Genomic DNA, 24,270 nt, shown 5'->3' with positions numbered 1-24,270 from the left:
CTATCTATCCAGGAGGGAGGGTGGCTTGGGTATGGTCAACCCCGTTCTTTTCTTTTCACTGCTATTTCTCAAGTTTAACATTGGTAGTATGCTTACAGTGGAACCTCCTGGATGGGCAGGCATGTTTAGATCTTGGTTTAGGCCTTTTCTGCGACTTTGGGAAGAAGGTGGCCAAGTGAAGAATCTCAGGGGTCATCGTGGTCAGCTCCCAGCCTATGTCGCTCCGTGTCTGAAGTTACTGCGGCAGTGGCGACTGTCGGCTGAAGATCTCAGATCCGCTCCGAGGAAAGTCCTTATGAGCCGAGTCTTGAGCGAAGTCTTTCATGACCCACTGGCCTTAAGGGATTGCCCAGGCCCAATTTTGAGGGAAGGGTTAAGACTGATTAATTTGGCTAGAGTCCCCCTTAAATTCAGGGATCTGGCCTGGTTGTGCTTCCACGGGAGGCTCTATGTTCGGGGCAATTTGAAATTCCGCAGTGGGATGGATCGTGGTTGTCCTCGGGAGGAATGTACAGGTGAGGAGGAGACTATGGACCATTTTTTGCTTCGTTGCCCTTTTAACATAGAGGTATACAAACAGGTTGGGCGGGCCCTCGGTGTTCCTTTCCTCTCCAGGCTGGGTTATGCTGAGTGGGTGTACGGAGCATTCAATACTGGTGGGGGCTTTTGTTTGGATACACTTTTTTTAGTTAGTTTAGTAGTCCGTTATTACACCTGGAACGCACGGTGTCAGGTCACCCTTCGGCGTAAAATCCTTCCTGTTCAGGTGGTGGTGTGTGACATTCTGCATGAGGTGGGGAAGATTCGGGCGCTTGAGAGAGACAAGTGGGGTCAGAGGGCTTGGCTGAAGGCGTGGAGGGGTTTCAAGCCTCCCTGACTGCCAGGAGTCTCTTTCCCGGGTGTGGCTTTCTGTCTCTTATCACCCTAGATTTTTTCTTAATGCTCAGTTTTTGATAAATGGCTGCATACATAGGTGATGGGTTGTGCCTCTTAGGCCCTCTCTGCTGCTTTATGTAAATAGTTTTCTAAAAATGTTGGAAGTGGATTATGTATATATTGTATATATTCTGCACATGAATGTGTATTCCTTTGTTTTCTGTTGGAATATTGTACTATAGTTATGTTTTTTACTTTTGTATAAAATATGTTGCTTGATTCTTTTCAATAAAAGATCAATAGTGTCCCAACATTGGTATCAATTGGAGGAATAGTGCCCCATCATTGTTGTCAGTAGGAGGAATAGTGCCCCATCATTGGTGTCAGTGGGAGGAATAGTGCCCCATCATTGGTGTCAGTGGGAGGAATAGTGCCCCATTGTTGGTGTTAGTGGGAGGAAAAGTACCTCATCGTTGGAGTCAGTGGAAGTAATAGTGCCCCCTTGTTGGAGTTTTTCAGAGGAACTATGCCCCATCACTGGTGTCAGTGGGGGAAATCGTTCCCCATTGTTGGTGTCCGTGGGCAGAACGGTGTCCGTGGGCAGAACAATGCCCCATAATTTTTGTCAGTGGGAAGAATAGTACCTTATAGTTGGAGTCAGTGGGAGGAATGGTGCCCCATTGTTGGTATCAGTGGGTTGAATAGTGCCCAATTGTTGGTGTCAGTGGGGGGGAATAGTGTCCCGTCATTGGTGTCAGGGGAAGAAAAGGTGCGCCATAGTTGGTGTCAGTGGGAGGAATTATGCCCCATCTTTGGTGTCAGTGGGGGAATAGTTCCCCATTGTTAGTGTCCATGGGCAGAATAATGCCCCATCATTGGTGTCAGTGGTAGGAAAACTGCCCCATAGTTGGTGTTTGTGGGAGGAATAGTGTCCCATCATTGGTGTCAGTGGGAGGAATAGTGCCCCATCATTGGTACCAGTGGGAGGAATAGTGCCCAACCATAGTTGTCAGTGGGAGGAAAAGGGCCCCGTTGTTGGAGTTTGTGCGGGGAATTATGCCCCATCGTTGGTGTCAGTGGGGGGAATAGTTTCCAATTGCTGGTGTCAATGGGCAGAACAATGCCCTATCATTGTTATCAGTGGTAGGAATAATGCTCCATCATTGGTGTCAGTGGGAGGAATAGTGCTCGATCATTGGTATCAGTGGGAGGAATAGTGTCCCATCATTGGTATCAGTGGGAGGAATAGTGTCCCATCATTGGTGTCAGTGGGAGGAATAGTGTCCCATCATTGGTATCAGTGGGAGGAATAGTGCCCCATCATTGGTATCAGTGGGAGGAATAGTGCCCCATCATTGGTGTTAAGGTGCATAAATAATGCCCCCCACTGCTGGTTTTAGCAAAAGTAATGGCACCCTATTGTAGGTCAGTGGGAGGAATAGCGCCTAAAGGGTCAGATAAAGTCAAACAAAATGCTGTATTCATCCTGTGGGCCACAGTTTGAAGACCAATGCCGTGTAAAGGAAGAAAAGTCCTCACTTCCCAAGACTAGTTTCCTCTTCATGACACTCTCATTCACCCTCAGAATTCTACTGTTTACTTAGACAAAAATTCCGGCACAGCTGCCGAATACCATTGCTACTGTAAAACTCAACCAGAAAAAAAAAAAAAAAACAACCAAAAGTCACTTAGCCGGTTCCGTCATCGGCCTTATCAAGTTGTCTTCTCTGGAAGACGACCTGACTCGTCACGCCACTTCTATGCAAATGTTTGTCACTCCATTAATCAACTCCTTTCTTTTGGCAGTTCTTCCTCTTGTAAAATTATAGGATCGTTAAGGCAAAGTTGCCTGTTGTGTACAGATGCTCTCTTCAAAAGTTTTTGTTTTTGGAAGAGTTGTCCTCTTCAATGATAGGCAATCCTTTATGGGGAATGGCCAAACAATAGAGGTGAGACTTCTCCAAAGGCTTTGAAGCAAGGAAGCCCATACATATGCTGATTCCTGGCTGTGAACAGCTGCCCATACACAGTATAATTAAAGTGATAGTAAAGACAACACTGTATCATTTACATTGTCCCTTCTAATCCTGTATATAGATGATGGCACTGCAACTATTTTATCCACTTCTGGACTGGAAAGTTTAACCCCCTTAACCACTTAAGCCCCGGAAGAATTTCCCCCCCTTCCTGACCAGGGCCTATTTTGCGATTCGGCACTGTGCGAATTTAACGGACAATTGCGCGGTCTTGCGACGCCGTACCAAAACGAATTTGACGTCCTTTTTTTCCCCACAAACAGAGCTTTCTTTTGGTGGTATTTTATCACCTGTGCGATTTTTTTATCATGCGCTATAAACAAAAAAAGAGCAACAATTTTACAAAAATAACAATATTTTTCACATTTTTTTATATGAAATTCCCCCCAAAAAATGTAAAAATCTAAATTTTTTAACATTTTAGGCCAATTTGTTTTATGCTACATATGTTTGGTAAAAAACAAAAACAAAAAAATCGCAAAAATCGTATTTTGATTGGTTTGCGCAAAAGTTATCGCATCTACAAACTAGGGGAAAGTTTTGTCATTTTTATTTATTTTTTACTAGTAGTGGCGGCGATCAGCGATTTTTAGCGGGACTGCGACATTGCGGCGGACAGATCGGACACCTAACTGACATTTTTGACACTTTTGGGGGGGGGGGGGGGTATAAGTGACATTACTACAGTAATCAGTGCTAAAAATATGCACTGTTACTGTACTAATGACACTGGCAGGGAAGGGGTTAACACTGGGGGTGAACAAGAGGTTAAATGTGAGCCTAGGGGAGTGATTCTAACTGTGGGGGTCTTTTTTTCCCCCACAAATAGAGCTTTCTTTTGGTGGTATTTGATCCCCTCTGCATTTTCTATTTTTTGCGCTATAAACAAAAAAAGAGAGCGACAAATCTGAAAAAAAAAAAAAACAAACAATATTATATACTTTAGGCTATATAACATTCCCAATAAAAAAAATGTAAAAATCTATTTTTTTCATCATTTTATGCCAATTTGTATTCTACTATATATTTTTGGTAAAAAAAAAGTGTACATTGATTGGTTTGCGCTAAAGTCATTGCATCTACAAACTAGGGGAAAGATTTATGTCATTTTTATTTTTTTACTAGTAATGGTGGCGATCAGCGATTTTTAGCGGGACTGCGACATTGCAGCGGACAGATCGGACCCCTAACTGACATTCTATTCTACTACATATTTTTGGTAAAAAAAAATCTCAGTAAGTGTATATTGGTTGGTTTGCGCTAAAGTTATCGCATCTACAAATAGGGGACTGCGACATTGCGGCGGACAGATCGGACACCTGACATTTTTGACACTTTTGGGGGGGATAAGTGACATTACTACAGTAATCAGTGCTAAAAATATGCACTGTTACTGTACTAATGACAGTGGCAGGGAAGGGGTTAACAGCAGGAGTGATCAAAGGGTTAAATGTGTCCCTAGGGGGTGCTTTCTAACTGTGCGGGATGGTCTTTCTGCATGAACACAGAGACCTGTGTTCATTACTGACAGAGCAGTGGTCTGCTGTGTTTTGCAGACCGCCACTCTGTCTCCACGGGGAACGATCACTGGTGCCCAGCGGCAATCGCGGCCGTCGGACCTGCTAATCGGCTTCCCCTCTGTCGAATGGGCGTGCGTGCACCCCCATTAGCGGTCCCACAAAGCGACGTACAGTTACGTCGTTTCGCGGGACAAAGCCGACCTGCCACAGTAAAATTGTAGCGGGTGGTCGTTAAGTGGTTAACCACTTGCCTACTGGACATTTTTACCCCCCCCCCTCCTTCCTGCCCAGGTCACTTTTAAGCTTTCAGAGCTGTCCCGCTTTGAATGACATTTGCACGGTCATGCTAAACTGTATCCAAACTAAATTTCAAGAAAACGATAGACTTCTTGTAGTCCTTTGGACTTGGGCTAATTCAAGACCTTGACAGAATACTATCGCAGTCCCTGCTTTTAGGGTTCTGAAAACAGTGGCTAGATGCTACTAGATATTATTGGGTGGTAACCCAGAACAAGGACATAATGGGTTTGTCCAGAGCACAAGAACTTTATAATTTGCCATTTTTGAAGGACAAAGAGGACGTTGGACTTCTTGTAGTCTTTTGGACTTGGGCAAATTCAAGACCTTGACAGAATACTATCTTATGCCTCGTTTCCACTGAGCGGATCGGTTCGGGTCGGTTCGGTACGGTACGCTAATTTGAGTGTTTCCATTATGAAAGTGGCCCATACAACCGAACCAAACCACACTGTAAGAATATTTAATAATAATATCTCGCGCTCGTACTTCATTATGTCAGAATATTTATACTGCTCTGAATAAAGCAGTGTCTATTTATGGTTAATAAGCAAAGATCTATGAGGAAGGAGAATCTCCACTTATTCCACAAATCAATATGTAGTGAATTCTTTTTAATTGATTTCTTTTTAAAAGAATATACCAATCTTAGTGAGTACAGTCTACAGTATGGAATATATATAAAATATTTATTCACCAGACATGTAATCACAATATATGATCAAAAATGGAAGTGACATAAAAAAATAACTCTACAGAAAAAATACTAACTTCAAACAATCAATGCAATGTGATGTTTAGCTGAATAATGAAAGTGAAACTGAAACAAAGTGAAAGCAAAAAACGAAAGCAAGATTACCATTTCTCCAGGTATAGCATAAACCATATGTGTTCTATATAAACAGACCACAATTGTCTGCGAATCACATAGCCGAAAGTCATTCCACTGCAGATGGAGCGAGAATAAGCCATGCAAAACGGAAGACTAAATTTGCAATAATGCGCTAAATCTGATATTAATAAAAATGTATAAAAACAAAAATCAGCTTTTTAGAGAAAAATCTACTATGGTTTATATGGCTGGGATTGTAATCCTATTACCCTTAAATATGCAATATAAAACATATAAGGAAGGAAATAAACAATTGTTGAATAAAATCAAATAACATAGCAAGGCATATTTACCACACTTAAGATGGCGGCTAGCTTCAAATGGTCATTACCAGAGTCTTAAGATGGATGCCAGTGAGGGAGGAGTTTCATTTGGCGTCCCTCAAAGTTTCAGATGAATGATGGAGCAAGATGGAGTATGTCTGGATGAGTCTATAGAGGGATGTAGTTGTGTGTGTGATGTATGTGTATTGTATGATGGGCAGTGTAATGTGTCCTATCTCTCATCTGGGTTGTTCTTTTATATGGTATGAAAAAAGGGCTATAAAAATCACCATAAGTTAAACCCAGAGGGATGAAACATTATCCCCATTGGTTGGGATATTCTATACCTTAACTGGTGAGGTCATAGTCACACCTCTTTAAATAATTAACCCTATACCTTGGATAATAAAGTTAAATGATGATTTCTCTATATGTAAGAGTAATCATAAAACTTTGTCCATACTCCCAGTACATACATAAATGTCCATCTGTATCTCCATCATTCACCTTGGCAAGTAATGCCATTTCAATAATAATTATTTTTAATACAATATAATATTTCTATATGGGAAATATCTAAAATACCCCAAGACTGCATTTGGTATTTCGTCTATAGAGGGCAGTATCGTACCGTTCATTAGATTTTGTAGTTAACAATAATTACCACTATTCTTATCTGATGATCTTTGACCTGTTGGCTAGTGAAAGTCCATTAATTATTTGACCATGCCATAGGCTGTCAGACATTTTGTCTGGGATTGGAAGATCTATGATACCTTGAACACTTAGCCTAGTCTAAAGCAATTCTTATATAAACACTCCTACCACATGCCTTAAAATGAAGTAATTAGTATTTACTCTAGTCTTAAATCTAAGTAAGATTACTACTGTAAGAATATAAACCCAAAATGGGATATAACATTCCTAAATATATATGTATATGCCTTACATAATATAATGACATAATTATAGCTAATATCTTCTCACACATAATAATGTATCTTTAAAAACTTATATATAGTTCATTTTAAATGTCTGCTAGAGTATACTGGGGTATTGTCCATTGTTAAATAATTACAGACAGACTGGGATTACCATTAGGTCTTATCTGAAAAGATGTCTATGTAAATCTTATTTACGATCTTAAAAGGAATACAAAGACCTCTGTTGAAACTCTATTCTCTCTTGTAAGCTTGTAAGAGACATTTTGAAAATGAACATATATGAACTCTCATTCACCTTGAACAAAATGGACGCTGCACTGTCCAGCATCATATATGCATAAGATGAAATATTCATGGCTTTTTAAACCCATTTTTCTTACCTATTATTATATTAATCACCCCCAATAATCCCGACAACACCATTCCTGGTCCACCTTCTGATGTAGGGCCATAGGAAATGGTACGGTACGGTTAGGGAGGAGCTACTGGCGTCACACGATAGATTCCACTGATTGGCGGACAGGAAAACTTCAATGCTCACGTCAAATGAAAGAGCAAAACAAACACCACGTTTGGTGTAAACCCCGCATGGTCCTTGGTGACCCGACTTGCAGTGGAAACGCTCACCTGAATAGACCGGACCATTCTAACCCTTCCAAACTGTACCGACCTGAACCGTTCCGCTCAGTGGAAACAAGGCACTAGTCCCTGCTTTTAGGGTTCTGAAAACAGTGGCTAACTGCTACTAGATAATATTGGGTGGTAACCCAGAACAGGGACATAATGGGGTTGTCCAGAGCACAAGAACTTTATAATTTGCCATTTTTGAAGGATAAAAAACATTGGACTTCTTGTAGTCTTTTGGACTTGGGCTAATTCAAGACCTTGACAGAATACAATCTCAGTCCCTGCTTTTAGGGTTGTGAAAAACAGTGGCTAACTGCTACTAGATATTATTGGGTGGTAACCAAGAACAGGGACATAATGGGGTTGTCCAGAACACAAGAACTTTATAATTTGCCATTTTTGAAGGACAAAGAGAACGTTGGACTTCTTGTAGTCTTTTGGACTTGGGCTAATTCAAGACCTTGACAGAATACTAATTTAGTCCCTGCTTTTAGGGTTCTGAAAACAGTGGCTACTAGATATTATTGGGTGGTAACCAAGAACAGGGACATAATGGGGTTGTCCAGAGCACAAGAACTTTATCATTTGTCATTTTTGAAGGACAAAGAGAATGTTGGACTTTTTAGACCTTTTGAACTTGGGCTAATTCAAGACCTTGACAGAATACTATTTTAGCCCTGATTCTAGGGTTCTAAAAAACAGTGGCTAACTGCTACTAGATATTATTGGGTGGTAACCAAGAACAGGGACATAATGGGGTTGGCCAAAGCAAAAGAACTCTTTATAATTTTCCATTTTTTGAGGATCAAGAGAACGGACTTCTTGTAGTCTTTTGGACTTGGGCTAATTCAAGTCCTTGACAAAATACTATCTCAGTCCCTGCTTTTAGGGTTCTGAAAGCAGTGGCTAGCTGCTACTAGATATTATTGGGTGGTAACCAAGAACAGGGACATAATGGGGTTGGCCAAAGCACAAGAACTCTTTATAATTTTCCATTTTTTGAAGGACCAAGAGAACGTTGGACTTCTTGTAGTCTTTTGGACTTGGGCTGATTCAAGACCTTGACAGAATACTATTTTAGCCCTGATTTTAGGGTCCTAAAAAACAGTGGCTAACTGCTATTAGATATTATTGGGTGGTAACCAAGAACAGGGACATCATGGGGTTGTCCAGAGCACAAGAACTTTATAATTTGTTATTTCTGAAGGACAAAGAGAATGTTGGACTTCTTGTAGTCTTTTGGACTTGGGCTAATTCAAGACCTTGACAGAATACTAACTTAGTCCCTGCTTTTAGGGTTCTGAAAACAGTGGCTAACTGCTACTAGATATTATTGGGTGGTAACCCAGAACAGGGACATAATGGGGTTGTCCGAAGCACAAGAACTCTTTTTAATTTGCCATTTTTTGAGGAACAAGAGAATGAAGGACTTCTTGTAGACTTTTGGACTTGGGCTAATCCAAGACCTTGACAGAATACTATCGCAGTCCCTGCTTTTAGGGTTCTGAAAACAGTGGCTAGCTGCTACTAGATATTATTGGGTGGTAACCAAGAACAGCGACATAATGGGGTTGAACTCTTTATAATTTTCCATTTTTTGAAGGACTAAGAGAACATTGGACTTCTTGTAGACCTTTGGGCTTGGACTTATTAGGAGAGAGTTCAAAAGAGACTCTGCTTTTAGGGTTCTGAAAAACAGTCCTTATGTGGTATCCATGATCAGCACGACCAGAAAGTTCCTAAGTTGTAAAAAAGCAAAGATCTGTTGACAATATTTTGCAAGACATCTGGTGCATCACACAGCACAAAGGGCATAACACAATGTTCATGAAGCCCATCAAATATTGCTTTCTATATTTTTATTGGAAAGCATGTGTTCTCAAAACTGAACAAAAAAAAGTTCATGTGTTTATATTGTAAAATTCCTTTGCAAGGCACGTGCAATTTTTTATTTATTTTTTAAACAATTCTTTAACAAGATAAATGTCATAGGGGTTTACAAAAAGTCTATTAGAATTGAACTCATGATAACGGAATTGGGTCATTGTATTGGCCTATGTCTGAAATTTGATGTCTATCATGTGATATACTAACTAAATAAGGCCAATGCAGACCTGGAAACAACGAAGCATCAAAAATGCTGTTGGTACTGATTAGTGATGAGCTTGGGTTTGGGCTTGAGTCTGTCCCAACCCAAGTTTGCCAAACCGGAAGTTAGCTGTCATAGCTGGGCCAATATGGGCACATAGCCATAGTAAGGCAATGTCATTGACCTAATGTGGCCATATACGGCCAGTGATGTCTAACAGACCCCTAAGAGAACCTGTCACAATATTATATCACATAGCAAACTATTGGTCCCCTATGTGATATAAATAAAGCATTATTGATAAAAAAAAAGTTTACAAAATGAAAGGTGCACCGAAGCCCTTAAAGTGGGAATAAACTCCCATGTGTGACTTTTACCTACTGTATAGGTAAGCCTATAATAAAGCATAGAAAGAATGTGTGTTAAAACTGCGCTAATAAGTGAATAGAAAATAACAGTAGCTGCCAGCACTACAATCGACACAAATTGTCACATAAATAGAAAAATAACCAGTGCAGCGCTCAAAAACGATTGTGATACAAATGGAACATTGTATCATCCAGTAAATACAATGAAAATATGTCCTAAGTGTTGGAAAGTAAAAACTTTCAAAGTAAGTGAAGATGATTTGATTCAGTGAACAAATATAGGTGACCAGATCAGATGTACGATTAGCACCACCACCATAGATACAGGGATATGCTCACCAGACAGTATGGACCCAGATACCATATAGCATGTGGGTCTAAAAAGCACTTGAGATCATCCGTGGATCCCCAGCTGGGCGATAATCCCAGAGGAGGAAGTTCATGGGATGAAGGTGAGCCCTCGATGCAGATGGCAGGAACTCCCCAGAGATGTTTATCCATAGATGAAAATAGATAACGTGGAGATAGTGTAATACCGTTTAACATCATTTTTATTACAAAAGGGGATTTAAAAGACCTACAAGAGTCCAAATAAAGTCAACATGCACTGGAATGATGGCGGATGGCAGATAACATAACTCTGACGCGTTTCCATCAGTATTTATAGTAAAAAAGTAATTTGACTATGTATACTGATGGAATGATTCTACACACTGGCAATAACCTCCGAAGACATCACATATGACGAAACACGTCAGGGCTATGTTATCTGCTATCTGCCATCATTCCAGTACATGTTGATTACAAAGACCAAGGTATATTTAAGAGATACTAAACATATCATCCAGATGCTTGAGGAACTTTCACCATCATCAGGAAGTATACTGGTAACGGCAGATGTAGGGTCCCTATACACTATCATTGATCATCAGGATGCACTGGAATTGGTTCAGTGGGCTCTGGAAAGCTCTGATTTAGCCAGTGAACATAGGGACTTTCTGCTGGAATGTTTACAGTTTTGTCTTACCAAACAACTACTGTTGGTACGACCATCGCTTCCATCTTCAAAGCAGAGGTGTTGCGATGGGTGCGTGCTTTGCTCCCAGTGTGGCCAATTTGTTTATGGCCCACTGGGAGGAGAGTGTTATTTTTCAACAACCTCTGGATCAGTTGATCTGTTACCGAAGGTATATAGATGATGTGTTCCTTATCTGGGGTGGCGATATGGCTAGCCTCCAAATGTTCACTGACCAATTGAATTGCAAACCCAGGAACATTGTCCTTACTTGGAATTTCCATTCCGAAAGAATGATTTTCCTGGATTTGGAGATTTTCAAGGAGGGAGACCATCTAAGGACTAGGAACTTTTTTAAGCCAACTGATTGGAACGGTTACATTCCCCTGAACATCTGTCATCACAAGACCTAGCTGTGTAATATACCCAGGGGCCAGTATATATACTATCTATGAAAAGGCATACCTATAGGTACAGAAAACATCTCATGAACGTGCCCCGTCTAGGAGATATTTACTCCCCGTCACCGGTGCATGCGCTCTGAAAGAACAACATACCCCCGTGCCGTTCCTTCAGAGCCGTGCCATAAACAGCGACTGTCGCGCGCATGCGCGGGAGTGGCGTCAATGCCAGCTTGGCCATTCATATCACCAAAGCCAGCGAACCTGAAAAGAAGACTGGGTGGAGATGAAAGCACCTTCAGAGGTGACAGCGCGTCGCTGGAGGGCTTCGTTTTTAAGTAAGGCTGTCATAATAGTTACATAGTCAGGTTAAAAAAAGACACAAGTCCATCTAGTTCAATCAATAATAAAAAAAAATAAAATACAACCCTATATACACAATTCTATACCCACAGTTGATCCAGAGTAAGGCGAAAAACCCCAGCAAAGCATGATTTAATTTGCTGCAGCAGTGGAAAAAAAATAACAAGACATAGCGTTTTGTTTCACCATGTCCTGTGTAGACTGATTCTGAATGGGAGGACCCGGTTCATTAAAATCACCTGGTGTTCACTCAGTGTTCTAATGAGTAAAGCTACAGGGTCTGTGTCCCTTTAGAAGTATTGGGGAGTATCCCTCCCTTCTAGATTGTAAGCTCTAACGAGCAGGGCCCTCTGATTCCTCTTATATTGAATTGTATTGTAACTGTATTGTCTTCCCCCACATTGTAAAGCGCTACGCAAACTGTTGGCGCTATATAAATCCTGTATAATAATAATAATCTCGCCAAAACTGAAATTCCTATTGCAGGATGCCTAAAATCTGACTTCTTGGAATGACTTAATTTGCTCCAGCAGAGGACAAAATTCCTTCCTGATCCCCCAAGAGGCAACTAGATATTTCCTGGATCAACTTTACCTATAAATATTAGTACCCAGTTATATTAGGCACATTCAGGAAAGAATCCAGGTCTTTTTTTAAAGCAATCTACTGAGCGGACATAAAAAAATAAAAATAAATAATATATATATATTTTTTTTTACATCAAAAACTAAAAATGTAAAAATCTAAATTTTTTCATCAATTTAGGCCAATTTGTAGTCTGCCAATATTTTTGGTAAAAAAAAATCCCAATATGTGTATTGGGAAAGCTAGGGGAAATAGGGGAAAGATTTATGTCATTTTTATTTATTTTCTAGTAATGGCGGCAATCTGCGATTTTTAGCAGGACTGCGACATTGCGGCGGGCAGATTGGACACCTAACTGACATTTTTGACACTTTTAGGGGGGACCAATGACATTACTACAGTAATCAGTGCTAAAAATATGCACTATTACTGTAATAATGACACCGGCAGGGAAAGGGTTAACTTTAGAGTTCCAGGGGTTAAATGTGTCCCTAGGGGCGTGCTTCTGTCAAGGGGCGCGGCTTTTGATGTAACCACAGAGACATACGATCCTACATAGGGTTAAATGTGTACCTAGGGGTGCGTTTCTAACTGTGGGGGGTTGTGGCTTGTAAAATTTTTACAGAGACCCGTGACCCTATATAGCAGTAATGGTGAACCTTATTACTCTTGATGTTTTGGAACTACATTTCCCATGATGCTCAACTACACTACAGCATGCATTGAACATCATGGGAAATGTAGTTCAAAAACATCTGGGGTGCCAAGGTTCACCATCACTGCTATATAGGATCACAGGAGCTCTGTGATCATTCCAGGGAGAAGAACGGTCGGCTGTGTTTACAACAGCCGACTGTCCTTCTCTCTCAGCGGGGAGCGATCACGGGTGGCAGGCGGCAATCGGAGCCACTGGCCCCCGTGCATCGGCTTCCCCGCTGACGAGTGGAGCGTGCTGCCAGCGGCGCGCGCTCACCCCCTAGCTGCAGGAGGGAGGGCCAGACTGCCGCAGTATAACTGTGGCGGGCGGTCCTTAAGTGGTTAACTGTTTTTTGTTTGCGTTTGATAAACCATTGTGCTAATATTGTGTGATATAAAAAAATATCGGAACTCCCACCATTTTATTCTCCGGGGTCTCTGCTTTCACACAGTTTGGGGGGGGGGGGTTAACAAATGTTTAAATGTTTAATGTTTTAACCACTTAAGCCCCGGAAGATTTTACCCCCTTCCTGACCAGGGCCTATTTTGCGATTCGGCACTGCGTGACTTTTAACGGACAATTGCGCGGTCGTGCGACGCTGTACCTAAACGAATTTGACGTCCTTTTTTTCCCACAAACAGAGCTTTCTTTTGGTGGTATTTAATCACCTGTGCGATTTTTTGATCATGCGCTATAAACAAAAAAAGAGCGTCAATTTTGCAAAAATAACAATATTTTTCAAATTTTTTTATATGAAATTCCCCCCAAAAAAATGTAAAAATCAAAATTTTTTAACATTTTAGGCCAATTTGTTTTCTGCTACATATTTTTGGTAAAAAAAAAAAAAAAAAAAAAAAAAAAATTGCAAAAAGCGTATTTTGATTGGTTTGCGCAAAAGTTATTGCGTTTACTAAGGGAAAGATTTTTGTTGTTTTTTTTTTTAACGAGTAATGGCGGCGATCTGCGATTTTTTTTTCGGTACTACGACATTGCGGCGGACAGATCGGACCCTTGACTGACATTTTTGACACTTTTGGGGTTACCAGTGACATTACTGCAGTAATCAGTGCTATACATATGCACTGTTACTGTAAAATGACACTGGTAGTGAAGGGGTTAACTTTTTTGAGAGGGAGGGGTTAAGTGTGTCCCTAGGGGCGTGATTCTAACTGTGATTGGCTGTGGCTTGATGTGTAAGAACAGTGATCAACGGTCCTACATAGCAGAACCGTATGATCACTATTCTTACACAGGGGAGAATGACAGGCGGCTTTCTTTACATTAGCCGCCTGCCTTTCTTCCGGTGTCACGGACGATCGCGAGTGACCCGATGTCCGCCGGGCACACGCGCGGGGGGGGGGGGCTCCGTGACCGAGTGGGTCCCCCGGGGGGCGCGCGCTCGCAACCAAAACCCTTACAGGCTAGCGACGTAGACCTACGTCACTTTGCCGGTGAGGGGCTGACCGCCGCAGTAAATAGTCGTGCGGCAGTCGGCAAGCGGTTGAGTGGTTAAATGATTTTTTTTTTTTTTTTTTTGTTTTTTTACTGAAATTTTGCGTTTCATAAACCGTTGTGCTAATATTGTGTGACAAAATAATCGGAACTCCCACCATTTTATTCTCTAGGGCTTTCACACAGTATGTAATGTTTGGGGGTTGTAACTAATCTTCAGGCTAAAAATGTTTTTTTTTTTTTTTTTTAATCTTGTGCTAAAAGCGCAAAAGCAGCCCTGGCAGCGAAAGGGGTAAAAGGACAGATTTAGGTAATTTTGGCTGATTTATGGAAAGGTTGATTTTTAACTGAAGTCCCTCCAAGTGTTTCTTGGAAGCCCAAAAAAAAAAAAAAAATGACATCTGTTACAATGTTAAAAGTGAAGCAAATGGAATAAATCTGTTTTGGAATATGCCAACAGGATATTTACTTAAAAATAACCGAAACCATCTGGAAAACAGGGAGAGAAAAAAAAATAAATATGCGCGACGCAATTAAATTCACTTAAATCAAAATACAATCATGAATTACGAAATATAAAAAAATAATAAAAAAAAAAAAAATGACCTTTTTTGGAAATTTTTCCTGGGTGCCGATGGATTGTTCGAGAGCCGAGTTTATTTCCATATTTTTCTGTCGCTTTTTTTATTTCCTTATATAAATTCTGGGAAGGATTTGTGGTTTTTCGGAAGAAGCTCTCTTGTGTTTTCAATTATTTTATTTTCTGTGTTGGGGCTTGAATACGGAGGATGAATCTGTATGTGTGAAATAGTTTACAGATAACTTCCTGGTCGCATTCTTTGTGGCTTCATCTGATGATCTTTGATTGGATAACGTACTACGGTGTTTGGGATTACCTTAGAACAGGAAATTCCATTCATTACCAGTTATCTGTATTCAGTTGTAGCCCTCTGATGTAAGAGGAAACTCTGATGGGGACCCAGATATAAGGGGGACTTTGATGGGGACTCTGATGAAGGGGGGGCTTCAATGGTGATATTGATGTAAGGGGGACTCTGATGAAGGGGGGCTTTGATGGTGATATTGATGTAAGGGGGACTCTGCTGAAGGGGGGCTTCGATGGTGATATTGATGTAAGGGGGACTCTGATGAAGGGGGGCTTTGGTGGTGATATTGATGTAAGGGGGACTCTGATGAAGGGGGGCTTTGGTGGTGATATTGATGTAAGGGGGACTCTGATGAAGGATGGCTTTGGTGGTGATATTGATGTAAGGGGGGGGGACTCTGATGAAGGGTGGCTTTGAAGGTGATATTAATGTAAGGGGGACTCCGATAAGGGGGGGCTTTGATGGGGATATTGATGTAAGGGGGACTTCAATGAAGGGGGGCTTTTAAGGGGATATCAGTGTAAGGGGGACTCCAATGAAGAGTGGCTTTGAAGGGGATATCGATGTAAGGGGGACTCCGATGAAGAGTGGCTTTGATAGGGATATCAATGTAAGGGGGGCTCCGATGAAGGGTGGGTTTGATGGGGATATTGATGTAAGCAGGACTCTGATGAAGGGGGGCTTTTATGGGGATATCAATGTAAGGGGGGCTCCAATGAAGGGGGGCTTTGATGGGGATATCAATGTAAGAGGGACTCCGATGAAGGGGGGCTTTGATAGGAATATTGATGTAAGGGGGACTCCGATGAAGGGGGGCTTTGAATGGGATATCGATGTAAGGGGGACTCTGATGAAAAGTGGCTTTGATGGGGACTCTGATGTACAGGAGACTTTGATGGGGATATTGGTGTAAGAGGGACTTTGACAGAGACTTTGATATGGACTCTGATGTAAGGGGGCTTTAAAAAGGATTCTGATGTAAGAGGGACTTTGATGGGAACTCTGAATTAGGTGGGCTTTGAAGGGGGCTACGATATAAGGTTTTTTTTTATGGGGACTCTGATGAAGGGGGACTTTGAAAGGGACTCTGATGTAGTGGGATTTTGATGGGGACTTCAATGTAAGGGGAACCTTGATGGAGACTCATATGTAAGGTGCACTGTGATGCGGACTCTGATGTACGAGGGGCTTTTTTAAGAACTCTGATGTAAGGGGGGCTTTGAAAAGGATTCTGATGTAAGAGGGACTTTGATGGGGACTCTGATGAAGGGGGACCTTAATAGGGACTCTGATGTAAGGGGAACTTTGATGGAGACTCATATGTAAAGGGCACTTTGATGGGGACTCTAATGTACGGGGGACTTTGATGGGGGATTTGGATGTAAGGGGTGCTTTGTTAATGACTCTGATGTAAAGGGGCTTTGAAAAGGATTCTGATGTAAGGGGGACTCTGATATACAGGGTACTTTGATGGGGACTCTGATGTGATGTAAGGGGAACTTTGATAGAGACTCATATGAAAAGGGCACTTTGATGGGGACTCTAATGTATGGGGGACTTTCATGGGGACCCTAATGTACAGAGGACATTGATGGGGACTCTAATGTAAAGAGGACATTGATGGGGACTCTAATGTAGGGAGACTTTGATAGGGACTCCGATGTATGGGGCACATTAATGGAGACTCCGTTGTAACAGGCACTTTGATGGGGACTCTGGTGTAAGGGGGCTTTGTTAAGTGATGTAAGGGGGCTCTGATGGGAAACTCTAATGAAGGAGAGACTTTTATGGGGACCCCAATGTAAGGGGCATTCTGATGTAAGAGGGCTCTTATGTGGATCTTGATGTAGGGAGGACTTTGAAGGGGACTCTGATGTAAGCGGGGGACTCTGATATAAAGGGGACTTTGATGGGGGGGTTTCTTTTGCTGAAGTTTTTATCTGTTGTTGTAAATCATATCATGCCGATAACCAAAATCTCCATTTAAAACTTCTTCATTTATTTACATTTAATTTTCTCATTTATAAATCAGATTTTTTATTTTTTTCCGGCCCACAAATATTTGTAAAATATCCGATGTGTCCCCTTGTACTGAAAATTCTGGAGTCCCCGTCCCCTGGTCTAGATGCAGTACATCAACTTCCCCATAAGATGGCATCAGTCTTCAGATTGAGGACATAATGTGAGTGCAGGATGTTATTGGTGGGTGCATCATTAGCATGCTGTAGTGTATTGATGCAGGGGGGTGGCACTGGTATTGTCACATAAGGGCTGCTGTCTGCATGTCAGGAACCACTTGCCAGTGCTGTCCCCTGTAGTATCTCTTCTTCACCACAAGATGTCCTCAGTCTTCCTGTTTGAGGACTTACTGTGAGTGCAGGATGTCCATTGGACTGCCCCCCAACGGTGCATCAGTAGCATGCCATATCTGTACAGCGTATTGATGCAGGGGGGTGGCACTGGTATTGTCACATAAGGGCTGCTGTCTGCATGTCAGGAACCACTTACTGGCCGGGAGGAGATCCAGAGAGGACCCTGTGTGTCACCTTACTAAGCTGGAAATGGTAAGTATTCAGTTGTAGTCAGGCCAGGTCTAGATAGACAGATTTGTGCATGAAATAATAATCTGAGTCTATGCTGAGCTTTCTTCAAGCTACTAGGCTTGCCAGAGCTGTCCCCTGCAGTACCTCTTCTTCACCACAAGATGTCCTCAGCCTTCCTGGTTGAGGACTGAGGGCATACTGTGAGTGCAGGATGTCCATTGGACTGCCCTTAGATGGTGCGTATTCAGTTGTAGTCAGGCCAGGTCTAGATAGACAAATGTGTGCATGAAATAATAATCTGAGTCTATGCTGAGCTTTCTTCAAGCTACTAGGCTTGCCAGTGCTGTCCCCTGCAGTACTTCTTCTTCACCACAAGATGTCCTCAGCCTTCCTGGTTGAGGACTGAGGGCATACTGTGAGTGCAGGATGTCCATTGGACTGCCCTCAGATGGTGCGTATTCAGTTGTAGTCAGGCCAGGTCTAGATAGGCAAATGTGTGCATGAAATAATAATCTGAGTCTGCTGAGCTATCTTCAAGCTACAGAGCTTGCCAGTGCGGTCCCCTGCAGTACCTGTTCTTCACCACAAGATGTCCTCAGTCTTCCTGGTTGAGGACTGAGGGCATACTGTGAGTGCAGGGTGTCCAATGGACTGCCCCCAGATGGTGCATCATCAGCATGTCGTACATTTATCGTGCACTGATGCAGAAAGAACAACAGATATTTTTCACAGAACCACCCACTGACTGGGAAAAATGCCAGAAGAGGACCCTCCGTGTCACATCATTATCCAGAAGACATCTGGAAAAGGTAAGTATTCAGTTGTAGTGAGGCCAGGTCTAGATAGACAGATCTGTGCAGGAAATAATGCTCTGAGCCTATTTCAAGCTCTGTGTGCTGCTGAACTTGCCAGTGCTGTCCCCTGCAGTACCTCTTCTTCAACACAAGATGTCATCTGCCTTCCTGGTTGAGGACTGAGGACATACTGTGAGTGAAGGATGTCATTGGACTGCCCCCTGAACAGTGCATGAGTCTAATTATGAGTCAATCCCGAACTATCTTCAAGCTGCAGGAAGTTTTGCTCCAATAGCTAAATCATCCACGTTTTTCTTTTTTGTATTCAAAAATACCTTGGAGGTTTAAAAAAACTTGCTGCAGCTCATCTCCTTTCCAGTGCTTTACAGTGCAGTGCCTCTTCTTCACCACAAGATGTTCTCAGTCTTCCTGGTTGAGGACTGAGGACATACTGTGAGTGCAGGATGTCATTAAACTGCCCCCTGAATGGTGCATGAGTCCATTCTATGTCTATTCTGAGTTATCTTCAAGCTCTATGTGCTGCAGGAAGTTTTTCTCCCTGTAGCTAAATCATCCACGTTAAGTATCATTGCTTGAAAAATATTTGTGTGGTTGTCCTTAAAGCCCAACTCTGGGCTAAATTTTTATTTTTTTTTAATAAAAAAAAAATCCTTGAAGAACGAAAATTGTCTGTAGTACCTCCTTTCCAGTGCTGTCCCATGCAGTACCTCTTCTTCACCACAAGAAATACTCAGTCTTCTGGGTCAAAGATTGAGGACATACTGTGAGTGCTGGAGGTCATTAGACTGCCTCGGAGGACACATCATCACAGAATCAAAGGTACGATGCAGAAGGTTCATCGGGTCTTAACCTTAGAGATGCTGCCCGCATCATCAAGAATCACCAGCCAGTGCCAGGACAAGGTCATCCAGCACCTGAGGCAAAGATTCCAAACTGCGCCCCCTTCCCCCGTTTGTGATGTGCAAGCTTAGGGGATCCTGCACCCAGCAGTCACTTACTTGTCAAAATCTCTGTGGCTGTCACTACTCCTGTCAGCCTTGCAACAGAAAGAGGGCTCACCCAGTAAACCATTGTGCCCAGGGCATCCGTCCCTACTGCCCAACCCTTGTCCCAGCCCTGTCACCGGCCACGAGAAGTTTGGCCGGTGGAGGTGTTGATGTTCTAGGCAGGATGCATTTGCATGCAGCACGTGACACTGAGCCTCCATGATTGATTGACCTGAAATTGAATGAAGAGGGGCGTTATATGGGTAAGGAAAAGGCTAGAGCAGGGATCCTCAAACTACGGCCCTCCAGCTGTTGTGGAACTTCACATCCCATGAGGCATTGGAAAACTCTGATAGTCACAGACATGACTAGGCATGATGGGAATTGTAGTTCCTGAACAACTGGAGGGCCATAGTTTGAAGACCCCTGGGCTAGAGGATACTGGACGTCCTCCAGATAGGAAATTAGATGGGCTCTATCAGATGCATAGCTTCTAATGCATTTTATGAGAACCTCACAGTGAGAACCTCACTTGGGCACTGGTGGTCTTTGCATAAGGGGACTGTTGGCTGAGGGTGGTGTGCACTCTGATTTTCAGGCATATGCGATGTTCATTGCTATTTAGGTAGAATTAAAGCCCACAGATATCTCTGCTCTGTCGAAGGGAGGTCCACGTGGTCCATCACCAACATCTTCTCCCCATGTTCTTCCAGGAGTGGTCACCTTCATTGGCTTGCGTCAGATGGAGTATCTCCTGAGCATGTGCACAGATCCTCAACTACCCCAGCATCCGGCAGATGCCAGAACTGGGATCTTTACAGCCTCAGTTGGGTTGGCAGTCCTCCTTGCATAAGGGGACTGTTGGTTGAGGGTGGTGTGCACTCTAATTTTCAGGCATACAGTTGTATTCAAAATGATTCAACCCCCCCTGAAATTGATTGTTTTGGCCAGTTTGACATTGATTTTGATCATTCAGTCATCCTGCTTACAATTAAATCAAAGAGGCACGTGTAGGTCAGACAAATATAACATAACATTTATAATGAAATAACCACAAATGTCTTTTCTGTGCTCACATCATTATCAGTTTTATTCAACCCCCAAGTGACATTCAATCTTAGTACTTAGTACAACATCCTTTTACAGTTATAACAGCTTTTAAACGTGAAGCATAGCTTGACACAAGTGTCTTGCAGCGATCTACGGGTATCTTCGCCCATTCGTCATGGGCAAAAGCCTCCAGTTCAGTCACATTCTTAGGCTTGTGCACTGCAACTGCTTTAAGTCCCACCAGAGGTTCTCAATCGGATTTAAGTCTGGTGACTGTGATGGCCACTCCAAAATGTTCCAGCCATTAATCTGCAACCATGCTCTAGTGGACTTGGAGGTATGCTTGGGATCATTGTCCTGTTGAAAGGTCCAACGTCTCCAAGCCTCAGGTTTGTGACGGACTGCATCACATTGTCATCCAATGTCTCCTGGTACTGAAGAGAATTCATGGTACCTTGCACACGCTGAAGCTTCCCTGTATCTGCAGAAGCAAAACAGCCCCAAAGCATGATTGACCCCCCGCCATGCTTCACAGTAGGCAAGGTGTTCTTTTCTTCATAGGCCTCCTCCAAACATAGCGTTGATCCATGGGCCCAAACAGTTCTAATTTTGTTTCATCAGTCCACAGAACACTATCCCAAAACTTCTGTGGTTTGTCCACATGACTTTTGGCATACTGCAGTCGACTCTTCTTATTCTTTGGAGACAGCAAGGGGGTGCGCCTGGGAGTTCTGGCATGGAGGCCTTCATTACGCAGTGTGCGCCGTATTGTCTGAGCAGAAACTTCAGTACCCACATCTGACAAATCTTTTCTCAGTTCCTCAGCAGTCACACGGGGACTTTTCTCCACTCTACGCTTCAGGTAGCGCACAGCAGTCAAAGTCAGCATCTTCTTTCTGCCACGACCAGGTAGTGTTTCAACAGTGCCCTTTGCCTTGAATTTGCAAATGATGCTTCCTATGGTGTCTCTTGGTATGTTTAACATCTTTGCAATCTTCTTATAGCCATTGCCCTTCCTGTGAAGAGTAATCACCTCTTCTCTTGTCTTCCTGGACCATTCTCTTGACTTCACCATGTTTGTAACCACACCAGTAAATGTCTAGAAGGAGCCGAGTATCACAGTCATTTTAAAGCTGCCTAATTGGTGCTTATTAGGCTTTATTGCTGCTCCCTGACATCCACAGGTGTTTTCAATACCTGATTGAAAACACTTCAATGAATCTCTGTTCTTCAGAGTGGTAGTCTTTTATTCAACCCTTATTGTGTCAATGAAGAATTCACAAAAGAAACATTTACTACTGTATTACAAAACCAATTGATGTCATTTTAGTTGCATATGGTTCTTTAAGAAGTCCTTGTAGGATTTAATTCTGAATACAATTACAAATGTACACTAAATTCCAAATTCTAAAACCATTTACAGCATTGGGGGGTTGAATAATTTTTAATACAACTGTATGCGATGTTTGTTAAAATGGCCGTTTGTGGTCTTCATTGCTATATAGGTAGAATTAAAGCCCACAGATATCTCTGCTCTGTCCAGAGGCGTAACTAGAACCTTCAGGGCCCCGGTGCAAGAAACCATGAAGGGCCCCCCGAACCCCTAGCCGGGTGCCCTTCCCTTCAAGGCTGGGGCTCCTCCCACTGGGGAGCACACAGGGGCCCAGAGACAGCAGAATACAAGTGAACTGGATAGGAGGAGTGGCGGGGGCAGCATACAGAGGAACCAATCTCCTCCATTTTTCTTCTGCAACTATAGGAGGGAAAAGGAGGACAGTGATTTCTCTACATGCTGCCCCCAGCACCCCTCCTATCCAGGTGTACAGGGAAGCTGCGCAGGCCCCCTGGAGCATGGGGCCCGGTTGCAATTGCAACCCCTGTAGTTACGCCCCTGGCTCTGTCGAGGGGATGTCCACGTGGTCCATCACCAACATCTTCTCCCCATGTTCTTCCAGGTGTAGGGGGGGGGGGGTCACCAGGTGTAGGGGGGTCACCTTAATTGGCTTGGAGTATCTCCTGAGCATGTGCACAGATGTTCAACTACCCCAGCATCCGGCAGATGCCAGAACTGGGATCTGTACAGCCTCAGTTGGGTTGGCAGTCCTCCTTGCATAAGGGGACTGTTGGCTGAGGGTGATGTGCACTCTAATTTTCAGACAGATATCTCTGCTCTGTCAAAGGGATGTCCCCGTGGTCCATCACCAACATCTTCTCCCCATGTTCTTCCAGGTGTAGGGGGGTCACCAGGTGTAGGGGGGTCACCTTAATTGGCTTGCGTCAGATGGAGTATCTCCTGAGCATGTGCACAGATCTTCAACTACCCCAGCATCCGGCAGATGCCAGAACTGGGATCTGTACAGCCTCAGTTGGGTTGGCAGTCCTCCATGTTGGCCGGCTCAGAAACTGGAGTAGCTCTGGTAGTTGAACTTCAGCACTGGAATTGCTCCAAACCTGAAATGTTATGGAAATAATTACTGTAGACTCCACTCCCCCTTGGAAGGAGCTTTACAGCTTTCTATTCTAAGGAATCGACTGACTAAAAGAAAAAAAAAAGATGTCTTACTCCCTCGTTTTAATAGATATAATTGTCTGATTGTATCTTTCACTAATAAAATGTGATCATACAAGATAATACTGTAGATTTAGACAATATAAATCAGTGCAGCGCAATGAGCATGAAAACATCAATAAAAAATGGATAGTAAAAGCCCAAAAGTCCCGTATTAAAAGGAAGGTCGTATAACAAGTGAGGTAATGAGCAGTGGTGTATTTAGGTTTTGTGCTGCCCTAGGCCTGACTAAACTTGTGCACCCCCTAATTTACATATGACCCACCCCTTCCTGTTAAAGGCCATGCCCTTTACTGTTTACGACCCACCCTGTCATCTGTGGACCGCAGACCACAAGTCTATCAGTGCCCATCAGCATAGCCTCATCAGTTCCCATACGTTCAGCCTCATCAGTGCCCATCTGTGCAGCCTTATCCGTGCCGCCTCATTACTGCCCATCAGTGCAGCCTCTTCACTGACTGCTTTATGGGGGTGCCAGACCAATTTGTCTCCTGGACTCTGCCCTCTGGCCCAATTCACCCCATAAGACTGGCGCTATATTAAAAGTGTAGCGCAAGGCGGCGGAGAACCTTTTCATGCGGGAACCGGGAGGAGGCTGTTTTTTTTTGCTGCCCCCCTGCAAAGTGCCACCCTAGGCCTGGGCCTTGTTGGCCTAGGCCAAGATACAGCACCGGTAATGAGTCCAGAGCCAACTTCAGGTAATGAGCCATCACCTCCTATCAAGCTACTGCGCTCTCCTCAAGATTAGACCTCTGTGTTACCAGCAGGTCTAACACACTTTGTGACCACTCAATGTATTGCCTCGTTTCCACTGAGTGGATTGGTTCGGGTCAGTTGGGTACGTTACGCTATTTTGAGTGTTTCCACTCAAAATAGCGTAACGTACCCAACCGACCCGAACCGAAAGTGGCCCATACAACCGAACCAAACCGCACCATTCCTGGTCCTCCTTCAGAGGCAGCCTCCTGATGACGTTACGCAAGAACATGATGGCA

At 43.1% G+C, this 24,270-nt stretch overlaps 1 protein-coding gene across 1 annotated transcript in view; it reads left to right on the top strand.

Moving 5' to 3' along the window:
• LOC309559680 (rho GTPase-activating protein 6-like) overlaps nucleotides 1-24,270 on the top strand; it is a 189,229-nt gene that overhangs the window by 33,477 nt on the left and 131,482 nt on the right. The gene's annotated exons all lie outside the window — the stretch shown is intronic.

This window comes from Pelophylax lessonae (assembly GCF_965119305.1).
Source record: "Pelophylax lessonae genome assembly, chromosome: 7".
Classification (NCBI taxonomy): Eukaryota; Metazoa; Chordata; class Amphibia; order Anura; family Ranidae; genus Pelophylax; species Pelophylax lessonae.
This window is presented reverse-complemented; position numbering and strand designations above follow the sequence as displayed.